The sequence below is a fragment of the Genypterus blacodes genome, unplaced genomic scaffold, assembly GCF_046128005.1.
Source record: "Genypterus blacodes isolate CSIRO-AG114 ecotype Tasmania unplaced genomic scaffold, CSIRO-AGI_Gbla_v1 ptg000017l_1, whole genome shotgun sequence".
NCBI classification, from domain to species: domain Eukaryota; kingdom Metazoa; phylum Chordata; class Actinopteri; order Ophidiiformes; family Ophidiidae; genus Genypterus; species Genypterus blacodes.
The window spans coordinates 1,894,482-1,907,082 of NW_027466831.1; the positions used below are offsets into that span (position 1 = coordinate 1,894,482).

The 12,601-nt window shown below is 43.3% G+C and overlaps 1 protein-coding gene across 2 annotated transcripts in view; it reads left to right on the top strand.

Annotated features, from left to right (window-relative positions):
* kcnab2a (potassium voltage-gated channel subfamily A regulatory beta subunit 2a) overlaps positions 1-12,601 on the top strand; it is a 61,721-nt gene that overhangs the window by 7,286 nt on the left and 41,834 nt on the right. The window lies entirely within an intron of this gene.

A 12,601-nucleotide genomic window follows, 5' to 3' on the forward strand; every position in this document is an offset into this window, starting at 1 on the left:
AACAACTTTGCAATCAACATCGCTTCATCTGTTGCCTTACCGTGATTGCAATACAGACATAAATTGGAGTGTAGCATGCATGTAAATGTATGGCATGTGTCTAGAAATGTTGGCATGATGTAAATATCCATTCTTAAAAGAAAAGTGACCTCCATGACCTCTAATGATTATGTAAGCTATAGTATTCAAACAATGCTCACATGATACTAAGGGGCCTGATATTTGCCAAGAATATACCTTCCCCCTCCCCCAATGGAGTCTTGCTTCTTGGCGCTGACTTCTGTCCGTGCCTTGAGGAAATAGTTGGGACAGGTTGACGTTATTCCGCTCTTGGGTGTCGGGGCGTTGGTGCCATGTCCTCTGTAGCCCTATCCTCTTCTTTTTTAGCTGACGGGAGTGGAACTAAGCCTCACAATGCACCCTCGTCAATGATTAATGAGATTTGTGTGCTGAAATCCCTTTTTGCACATCACTGTTACAGCGGGCAGCATTGTTTTTGTGTATTTATTTCCATTTAGCAGGAATGATTTTGCGATTCTATTACTCATCAACAAAGCATTTTATCACTTTAACATCCTCTAATTGGGCTTGCTGCTTTCATTTTTCTGGACCTGGTCCATATCGCAACAACCAACACTATTACCGCTTGCATGAATTGGTCAAAGTTGCCAGGATTCATCACGCGTTTTTAATCCAAGCTTAAATGGTTCTGCATACAAAAACACTGATTGTCAAAGTCTGCAATAATAAAGCTGTTTGAAAGGGCTGTAAATGCAAAGAGGGCATTAGATAAAGTGACGGGGTGTGCAGGCAGGAAAAGGAGACTCGAAGCACGATGAGAGACAGATGGATAACACTGTAGGAGGCAGAGAGATAGACACCTGGAGGCATAGAATCTGAGACACAGATTTTGGGATTGGAAAAGACGGACGAGCCCCCATGAGACAGGAACAACTCTTAACCTTGGTAATTGATCTATCGCTCTGTAATTTGTCAAAAGTTCTATTCATATTGGTACCTTGTTTTTCAGCGATGCAAATTCAACACACCACTGCATTTTTCTGTGATGCCACATTATTCCCCCCCACCCCATTTTACAGTTCGTTTGTCCTTGTTTCTATATATTACATACCGGGAGAGTGAAGTGGAGAGCAGGGGCGCCATGACTGCTGGGTGTGAAGGGTGTGCCCTCATCTCGCCGTTTCCTCCCCGTCGTATAAGCTGATTATCGTGCTGTAGTGGAATGTTGTATTCCAGCTGGCTTTTGTTAACATTCCCTTACCAATAGATCTAATAACATTTGTTTGTCTAAACTACCTAATTTTGATGTTAGACGATGAAAAGAGTGTTGATGATGAGTCAGAAATTGTAATACTGTAAAAACAATACAGGTTCTATGACGAAGCGGTTCCCTGGTTGCTCATCATGTTAATTCTAGACCAAGACGGCTTCCTTCTCTGTCAGAGGAGTCTGTGGTTTTATCCATTATGACAAATATGTACAGTAAACTAACTTTGCTTTTTTTTGTGGTAGTTGCTTCGTTTCCTGTTAAATCTACAGTTCAACACAGCGAACGTTGTCATATGTTTGGGCAACAGAACGACAAAGTGACCTCATTGGAGTAAAACACAGTTCCTCTTTTGTAATGCAATACGCTGTTTACATTTTACATAAGTCCATATCTTTGTCATTCCTCTTCTGTTGCATCTGAAACCCTTTAGCCACTGCCGATGCTTCAGTGCGTTTGCTTGCAGCCAACACGGCGCGCTGCATGGCATGCTTGACTGGGGTTCACTGAACTCGCTACTTTGTTGTATCTGTACGATGCTAGTTATGAATATCAATTATAAATTTCAATGTGCAAATACAATTGCTGGTGTCTATTTAAGAGGACTACAACTGAGGAGAATCAAGATGATCTGAAATTGGCCGGGCGACAATTTCTGTAATTGTTTTTCCCCTCATTCTGTTCTCTGTATAAAATTTGAGACATGACAGTACAATTAATGACAAAGAACATTCTCTTTGTCCACCAGCACAAAGATGTTACAGGAAAGAGGGCAGACTTGCTCACACTCACAGCAGAAACATAAATCACGCCAGTGAGTAAGATTCCAGCGACACGAGCACAACTGATGACAATGTTTAGCGGCTCTCAGCAGATTTCTTGTGTAACTGACTAAATCGCTCAGACTCCTGCTCTCTGAGATTACATGATAGTGATATAATTGTAATAACTGACCCAAGGCAAAACGCAGAATGTCACAGCACAGCAATCCTACAGTAGGCCTGCTGTTAGCCTCACAGTTTACCACCTGGTTATTGTACTGCTACAGAGTATCTAAGTGACAGCGCCAATACAGACCCCTGCCTCTTTAAGTGGAGCTGCTGTGGCCTCCGGATATGAAAATCAGTTCGCAAACAAACACTTTACTGTAGGCAGGCCAAAGGCTTTAAATATATATATGTGTGTGTATATATAAAATGCATCAAATGTTCATTGAAGGAACAGCACAACAGCATGAGCTTAACCCTTGCCTTAGGAAACCTGGAGCTATTGTCACACATGACAGCACAAGCACTAAGGGTCTCTGTAGGTATGTTGCTGTTACGCAATATGTGTCTGTAGAGAGGAATAGCAGAAGAGCTACTGTCTGACTTCCTTTAGACTCTCAAATGGGCACTATGTTGAAGCATGCTTAAATGGACCCTTACACTGCCACACAGTCATTGTGCCAGACGGTTCCATGTAGCCATTAACTTTGTCCTACTTTCTTACTCCCTTATTGTAATCTCAACATGTCTAATGTAGAACACCAAAGCAGTTAGCAGATGCAGCAGTTTTACCAGTTTTATTTATGTTTAAGTGAACTCTGAAGAACAGCTGTAAGATCTTAGAGATGAATGAATGTTGTAGAGCCAATATAAAAAGCCGTTTATGTCTGAAATGAGCAGCTGCATAAGTGTCCCGAGGAGGCATGTCTGGAAAGTGACCCTGCCAAGTCTTCCATGACTAAGAGATCTCTACACACGCATGTGAACAGATGCATGGGTGTCTATGTGCTTTATGCTCATATACTTGAGGTGAATTTATCAGTAGTCTGCATGTGTTCCTGGGGTTATAGTGGCGGATAAAGAACATATTGCTGCAGACTGCCGCTGTCTTCCAGCTGATAACCGCACTAAAAGACACGACGTCTGTCAGCTGCCATTTAAAGCCCGCGTGAATCACACGTGCTATGTCAAGACGTCAAACTGTCTGTGCCCCACAAATCTCTGCCGCTTCAGACTCACGGTATCACAAGGGATACACAAGCTCTCGATCAAGGGGGTTCATTTCATGCCTTGCTTTTCGTGTCGTCGATCAGTTGTTTGTGTGTTCGCAAGATTACTGAAAAGGTTATTGACAGATTTTGATGAAACGATGTGGGAGGGCGAGTTGTGGCCCGATGAACCTTCTAGTAGATTTTGAGACAGATTCCGACCATAGTTTTTAAGCATTTCCTTTAGGTGGTATACACCTCAAGGTTACTGCTAGATGGTAGCAGAGAGATAGTCCAGTACACTTCAGCCAGCCATCCATCCTGAACACGCACCGCCATCGGATCTTGAGCGCTTCGATTTGGATCTGGTGGTCTGAAAAGCTTTTCAGATGGGAGCTATATTTAGGCAGGCAAAGCCGCGTGCCTAGCAGGGCCACAAATATACAGCTGCTGCCATCGTGCTGATTGAGTAAAGCACTAACAGTTATTGTTATAACAGGTACGGTATTTTCAAAGGCTTCCATCCAGAACATCAGATCATTGATTTCCATTAGTATCTCCGACACGACTGAATATACAGAAGGGATTGTCATTCAAGGTACTGTTTGAAGGTTTTCAAGGTCAAGGACTCGTATTCTAAAAGTCAAAAGCACACTGAAATACATGTTTGTGGTATTGCATCAAGTTGGAGAGAAATGTTTGTGTAGCTTTGGGTTTGTGCTTAGAAAGATGTCTTCAGTCTGAGTTATTCTTCTTTTTGTTTTCAGTGTCTGTCAGTTTTTAAATCTATTTGTGTTAAACTTTAAGTGATAATTCTTGGTTTTCCATTTTCCATTATTGTTGTGGTACAAGGTTTAGGAATGGAACAGCGTAGATGTTTCTCAGGTTCATGGGGTGTCCGAGTGTAGAGGGAACTCTGCTTATTGTTGTGAGTGTGGCTGCTTTCTGTCACATGGACAGTACATTCTGTTTGTGACTGTATTGGTCATCACACTGTGTGGGCAAAGTTGATGAGGGAGATGAGAGCTGTATCCATTTGGTGGGATAATACACGGTCACATGTAGTGCATTTCTTATTTCTCACATTTGCTCACACACTAGCAGGACTAAGAGGCTTGTGTAGGTGAGCAGAATATAATACACACTTCCATACCAAAGCCCTGCAATAAATCCATGTGGCATGTCCCAGACAGATTTATACTAAACATGTTTATTATAGATCAGGGGTGTCAAAGTAAAATACACAGAGGGCCATAAAACTACATTTGCTACAAGTCGAGGGCCGGACTGGTTCAATGTTTATTAAAACATATTGAAATGATTGCACATAGCCTATTGAACCAAGACCTCACACAGTGTATATTATTGAATCATTTAATGAATCAAGCAATATTTTCTTATGGCTCTGTCAGTAATTTCAACAGAAACATTTTTCAACAGGCAAACAGCAACCAAGTAAATTTCCTTCAAAAACAAAATATGTTCCTTAACAAGATAACAAGATAAATGCAGAAATGAAATTGCATGCATTATGAACCCAAAATGCATTATTGTACTGCTCTATGATCCTCACCAATCACTGCTTTCAAATAGTAAAATGAGAAAATAGTAACAAATGTAAACATTTAACTGAATTAAAAACTGAAAATACGTTAACGCTCTGTGATGCTCACTTGTCTGAGGCTGAGCCTGAAACTTGGTGGTGTTTCATCTTTTGTACAATTTCATCAATGTTTGGGGTCAGGCTCTGAGCTGAGGAAATCCTCAGGATTGAATGAAGGTGTTCATCAGTTAGCCGGCTCCTATGTGATGTTTTGTTAAGCTTCATCAAAGAGAACAGTTGTTCACACAGGTATGTGCTGCCAAACATAGAGAGCGTCTGAGCCGCTTGGATGCGCAGCTGGGGCGTTGTGTCGGGGATGAAACATGCAAACTCAGCAGCGCCCACTCTCTCATATTTTTCCTTCAGTGCGTCATCACACTGGAGCTCAATCAACTCCATTTGTAGGTTTGGTGGTGCGCTTTCCATGTCAACTGCAAAAGGATTGCTGAGCAGTTCAAACCTGCTTTTTTGGGCTTCAAAGTCAGCAAATCGGCGTCGGAAGTCGGCGGCAAGTACGCTGAGTTTATCAGCAAACTGTGCACTCGGGAAAACAGCGGTTGAGAGCTTCTCTTTCATGGTCTGGCAGCTCGGAAAGTGGCTCAAGTTTTCTTTCCGCATCTGCGTCTCCCACAGACTCAGCTTGAGTTTAAACGCCCTCACTGTACTGAACATGTCAGAGATGATGCGCCCCCGTCCCTGCAGCTGCAGGTTCATTACATTAAGATGGCTCGTGATGTCGCACAGAAACGCCACTTCACACTGGAACTTCTCATCTCGGAGCGCTGTAGTGTCTTTCCCTTTGCTTTCCATGAACTGACAGATCGCTCGCGGTGCATTGTGGGGAATGTAGTGTTACGCTGGTGCGTGCATAACACCAGCGGGCAGCCGCGGGCCGGTTCTAATAGTAATTAAATATCATCCCGGGGGCCATAGATAATTCATTTGCGGGCCGGATCTGGCCCGCGGGCCTTGAGTTTGACATATGTGTTATAGATACAAGATATACGAAATGTATCTTATTTGACCAAAAAGAGATTCATGTCCATATGATGTGATGGTAATAGTTTGATGACGATTTGATGAGTTGAGGTTCTGTTTTCTCCTCGGTTCATTGCTTTGTTTCCAAGCTGGTTTTGATGGAAGCTGATAAATAGGTTGGGTATGGCCTTGAGAATGTTAGTCAGGATCCAGATCCAGGGGTAGAATTATAGATTTTCTTAAATGATTAAAGTCAAGACAACTTACAGAGAATATACTGTATATGTACCGCATTTCATTGATGGTTATGACCTGAATATACTGTGTGTTCTGTCTTGGCGGGCAGATCTATGCAGGTGGAGCTGGGGAGGATGCTAGGGGCAACAATATATGGGATCTGACCTTTTATTGTCCTGGCAGGTTGGTTCCGCTCCTGCATCCATCAGCAGCCTGACCATTGCCTTTACTACAGTTGTTGAGGCTACTTGCAGCAGATTGAACCCTGGTGAATCTATTGTCTTGTTAAGGAGAATCAGATGTTGGGTTATGAGACGTTTGTACATGGCTGTGTTGTTGGAGGTGCAGTACAGGGCCTCTCTGGACCAGACTGCTCTCTGGTGCTTATTCAGCCTTTTCTCCTCTATTGCTAGTCAGCTGCAGCTTCTTTTTTACTCTCCTCCCTCTTTTACCATTCCTTATTTTCAGTCCTTTTCTTCTCTGATTGTTTAGAAGGTGTGTATGTGTGTGCCCTTGTGTGTGTGTGTGGTTGTTGTTGGCATAGGACCTGCACGCTGCTTCTCCCGGGGGCACTTCGAGTCTGTTCAAATAGCCACCAGCCACTTGCCGCATTTGCGCCAGATTTCATTAGGAATTCTGGACCATTCTGTGTCGGCTTTTTTCCCTGTCAGTTAGCGGTGGCATCCATTAGAGTGGCATGGTAACAACCCGAGGGGGAAGATTCAATCCTATACAGCTGGAAAACAGAATACGAGAGGAAACAAAGGCATGTGTATCTGAAGACATCCGAACAATGAATGAAAACCCTGTGAATAATTTAATTGTATTTAATATAACAATGCAATTGTGTAAATGGAAAAGCAGCAGAGGATGCCATGTATCGAATTGCTTATCTGCCACTGTGGCTCTTTGCCATCTGCACAGACTCCATAGAATCCACCAGCACCAGCAATAATGTCTGGGCTTATTGTTATTGGTTCATTAAGATGCCTAACCTTCCTGATAGACATGCTCTCTCTCCGCCTCTCTCTCTCTCTGTCTATCTCTCTCTCCGTCTCTCTGGCTGTCTCTAGGGGCCAAAATATTAATATTCTGCATACCTGCTCAAGTCTAAGCTGTTTTGTCCACCAGTTCTCCCAACATTGAGCCTTTTTTCTGTGTGGACAAAGCTGATGCAGTCTTCAACACAAATGCACAGACTCACTTGTGCTACAGCAGCAATAGACTTGACCATTAACAGCATTGTTCATGCGCTCAGGGTGTTACTGTACTTGGCTGCAGTTATTGCATACAGATGTAATATCGCTCTGTAGACTTAAATTACCAGTATTAAGATACTGTATGTTGATGTAGATGTATCCGCCTCCCTGTCTCCCTCTACTCAGGCCCCAGCTGTAGTTTGGTCTATGCAAAAAAATTGTGATGATATTAGTACTTGAACAAGATTAGAAAAACAAAAGAAAGTGTTCTAATATATGCTTATGTTTTTTTTCTGAGTAGCCACTCTGCACTTGTCACTATTGGATTTTAAGCAGGGATTACAACCTTCCAGAAAGCCAAGGTCATCGCAAGGTTTTTAACATGAATGTATCGTACAAACAAAAGCACAACATATCTGGCTCAACGGGTTTTAACATGTTGTATCATGGAGCCTAAACAATTTAACTCCCCATGTTTCTGTATACTTGCAGTTCAAAAATAGTGGGCCGAATGAAGCTGGCACAACACGACGGAAACACTTCCCAGAATCGCACTCGACTCTCTCTCCCCTCTCCCTTCCCTCTCTGTGTCTTTTAATGTCTTTCGTGTGAATAAGGGGAGTTGGGTTTGACCGGAGCAAAGCGAGATGGTTTCATATTTCTGCTGCAGTGTGCTGCTCTGTGCTTCACTGCAGCATGTTCCCCTCCCTGCAGCGCGAGCGTTTCAGCATCACACCACAGGTCCAGGTTGATCACACTTGCATCCTTGTCTCGTCTTGTGATTGTCTATTCACACTTGCATGTTCCCATAGCTAGCTGAGTTGTAGTTGTGTCTGATATGGCTGGTGAGCACATACATGGGACAGGGATTGTCAATAAATCTGCACACGAGCATAAAGGAAAAGTTGAGTGAGGTCATATACAGACTGCTGATTAATCTTTATCCTGTCGGTGTTACAAGCATCCTGGGACCATATATCTCATTCTGCACAATAGCTGTGCAGCACAGAGGGTAAGTAGTGGGTGTCATACAGATGTTTCAAGGCTTACTGATGTGGATGCTTGGGTTTTCACATTTTGGGAACTTAATAAAAAGGAAACATCAACAGATCTAAGGAAAATGAATGGGGCACAAATCTGCTTATAAAGCTGTAGATTAATTTTCTTGTTGGGGCCTCACCAACACATCATTGTTCATGTAAGAGGACATGGAAAGCAATAATAATAATAATAATTCAGATTTGACCTGAAAAATGTATGGATGAGCGTCGCCTAAAAATATAAATCTCTTTTATATGCGATACCCTATGATGGCCCTTGGGGGCTGAAGAGTAATTAATGCAGGCTCAATGGTTTAGGTTACTGATGGCCAGGCTTAAAGTTTGACTGTGATATGTGGTAAAGCTGTCTGTGTTAACCAGCTGTCACAGATCCAATCCAATTATTCCTGACAGCAGAGCTCCTTACTGCTTTTTACTGGCTGCAGGAGGAGGATTTCAATCAGAAAGTTGCTGTATAAACGGGCTATTTATGCAAATTGCAGTTGGCGTTTTTCCCCCTGCTTCTCTAATCAAGGGCCCTGCACAGATTAACGGAGAGGAGGCCATTTTAAACCCGCAAATTGTCCGTCAGCAAACTGGGACGCACAATTTGATGCGATGTTTGGCTTTCATCACACATGAGGAAAAGGTGCTGAGGAAATTCCATCTGAGGCCTCTTCATCAGCACGGCTAGCTCAGATTAGCTCTCCATCTCTGTGTTTAACTGAACTCTCATGTAGGATATCCCCGGCAGTTCTCGTCTGTTAGCCCGTCTCCCTGTTCAGCTGACATCTGCTAGTGTCAGTGTGTGTTTTACGCAGTTGCCAACATACCACACTATCCCATCCTGTGCTTTCCAGGCCAGCGCTGCCTGCCTGCCTGCCTGCCTGCCTGTCTGCCGTGCTCATGTAAGCCTCCGTCTCAAGAGGGAATTCACTCAGGCCGGGTGTAGGTGGATTTATGGATGGAGAGCGTGAAGTGCAGCCTATTGTGACTCAGTTTGATGTTTTTGTTTGGAAGGGACTGAGGTTTTGTGTGTGTTGGAAGCTTAGAAAAGGCGACGGAGTGCCATGGTTTTCATTCCATCAATTTGCAGGGGACTACACAGCACCCATGGGCTTCCATCCCATCTCCCCTGTTAATACACTGTGGTTATCAATTTACTACAAAGTATTCGATTGCAATCGTGATGTTAAAGGGATCAGCCAACATTGGTATTGAGCACATCAAGGCATCAAGTGTTGTTTACCTAAATGAATGTTGAACAAGATCATGTCATCAATAACGGGTGTCATTTGTCAAGATTTTAGAATTCCCCGTCAGGTTGAAATTTGAGTATTTTTCACGCTGTCATAAAACAGTGGTTGTGTGTAAAATGTTCAGATGCAACATCTGATTCGCTGCAGTTTATCGTGGCTGCTTCTTCCTCATTCTCTCATTTTTAGTTGTGGCTAGATCAAGATCTGAATGGGGGCACCCAGCTGGAGGACAGGACCGCCGTACTCCTTTTCTCTTTCCACTTCCTTCCTTCCTCCCTCCTCCGCGCGTCTCCCTGCAGTTTTTAATCCGCAAAGTGCACCACGGCCCATTAGTGCAGTAAACCCGAGCCCTCTAACTTGAGCCAGGATGAGTCTGTAGTGTACCGCATTGCTGCAGTCAGCAGCAGCATCTTCCTCTTCCTCCAACAGCAGCCAACTACAGGCATTTCTGTGGGGCTGGTGCATCACTTTACATTGTGCTACAGTCAGTAATCCATTAGGAAAAAGGAAGCTGGCCATAGGCTCCCACTTTTTCTCTGACATCTTTGCAGTGTTGGTTCTTTATAAGTTTTCTGGCTCAATCTTTTTTGCACCGTCTGTACAAGTTAAACTGCACAGATGACGGATGTAGACACTTGAATGCTTTTCACACAGGGAATTTGGATATTGACCAGTTTATAATGATAATGATGTAGTTTGCATGATTATTGTTCTATCATTTACTAATACTTCTGGTTGTTAATTGGACTGCAAGAGTGGAAATGTAGTTTGGGACTCTCCTCGTTCTCAGAGTGATGAAACTGATGACTGGTCTCGTCTCCGTCTCGTCTCCTTCATGTTCCTGTGCGTTTGCAGATGATTTCTTGTTTAATGAAGCTTGTTCAACAAATCAATATAACATTATCATCACGGTGCATCATTACTTTGTGAGGAAGCGACAATCCTCAATAAATGTTGAAAGGCAAAGTGATTTTTGTCACTGAACTGGCATTGCAGCACATAATCTTTTGGGGGAAGATTGATGAGATAAACCCAAAATGTAGTGATGGCTTCATTAGGTCTCGGTTAGCGTATTGGCTCATGTCAGTATGATTGGTTAAAGCGCTCCTGTCAAGCTGACTGCCATTCACACGCTGCCTCTGTCTCTTTGTCTCTGATCAAAGGAAGATTGTCTCCCAAGTTTTAGGTCAATCACAAGAGATGTTGATTTTTGATTAATTAGTATAAATAGTCAAACAGTTTTAGTCCAAACAAAACAATAAACAATTGTATGAGCCTTAAAATCCAACCCTACCTTCCTTCTGCCTGCCAGAGAGTCCACCCACAGTGTCCTTTTGATCCACATCAATGACAGATGGTCTTGAAGGCCCATATACTGTAGGGTAGATCTACAGCCTTTGTGCCCATCAGGGTCACGCCATCATCATGTCATGATAGCGGGGATGACCGGAGTTGTGTCGAGGTGTGATTGAAATGAATGGGCAGTGAGCGTTAAATGAGTCCTTGGGAACACGAGGCGCCTCGTTCGCAGCCTGTGAAATTGATGGCAGGAGAAAGTCACCTTGATGTTGTCATTATGATAGTGGTTACGAGCCACAGCTTAGGTGAAAGCAGCTGCCGGTGAAGGAGGCTAGCATGAGCAGCTCAGCTCAGCTGTGTGTTCAGGCTCGGATAGATGCCCTCTCGCCCAGCTCGCTTTAGCTGATTCTGGGCTAAAATATCAGTGTTGCCCCCCTAGAAAGGCCCTTGTGTTAATTTGACATTTTCTTATGAGATTTGCGTGGAACTAGTTTGTTTCTACCCACCCAGCCAGCCATTGTTTCTGCCCATCCCTCTGCTTAACATCCTGTCCTCTGTACAGCAGTTGACCAGCCACTCTTGAATTATTCATAGAATCAAGTCCCTCCGAGCAGTGGATCAGCCGTGCTTTGCTTGTCATGGTTTGCGTGTTCAGTACACAGCAATGGCCGGACTGATTAATCGAGACGTTCATGCCTGTTAGAGCTGTGAGTGGTTGACTTTCCACTCGCTGTTCTTGTTAGATTACCACTACTGCATAGGACGGTGCTGTTGTGATGAGATGTTCCTCCTCCTGTCTGCATAGGTGGGTGTAGGTAGAATTCTCTGGACCAATATCCATAAACCTTTACTGTAGCAGTAGTAAACTACAGCAGCTTCATTGCTCTGCTGGTTTATTCAAACTCACGTCTGCAAAGTGAGGACATGACTCCATCTAGTGGCAGGTGTGTGCAGCAGGAAGGTGATCATATTCATCTACTCCTTTATTCCTCCGGACCATAACTTTAGGTGCAAATGAAGTGTTGGCGTGATTTTTTTTGAATGTTCTGAACAAAGCAACTAGTCTAATGGAAAATGGCTGCAGAGTTCATATTGCTGCTCCAAGTGTTCTTGATATGAATTAGCTCTTATTAAATGTATGCATGTGTAAACTTATCGCAGGGTGCAATGTGCTCATGATGGCTGATGCAAAACAAAAACTAAATTAGGAGGTTTTTAATGGCCAATGGTTGCGAGGATCTATGTTGTTGTGAAATAAAAATACAGTCAGTTTTCAGTGCTAAGCTATTAGCATGAACTATTGGAGTGTAATTGCATTTGATAAGATTTGGGGGTTGCATTATTTTAGATTTTAAGACTCAGGCTTCAAGTTTAATATTCAGGATATTACAGAAATTCATATTCACAGCCACCAATTGTATGCATCGTGGATGAATCATAAGTTTCATGAAATACACTCTGATTATTGCCGATATTATTATGCATATTTTACAAGCAACCACCCAGTACCTCCGGCTGTGCCTGGGCGCCCTGACAAACACAAGTCACACTGTTCATTGGTGGGCATCAGGTGCACACTCATGTCCTTGTCCGATGCCCAATGGCAAATCAAGCGGACGGCAATGCTTTCATACTTATGTCTGCTTCTTCTGCTGTCGAAAACGCAGCATCTTCCTGTTGCTGCTTCTTGTTACTCGCCCCTCGACAAAGCCAGAAAGCCCCA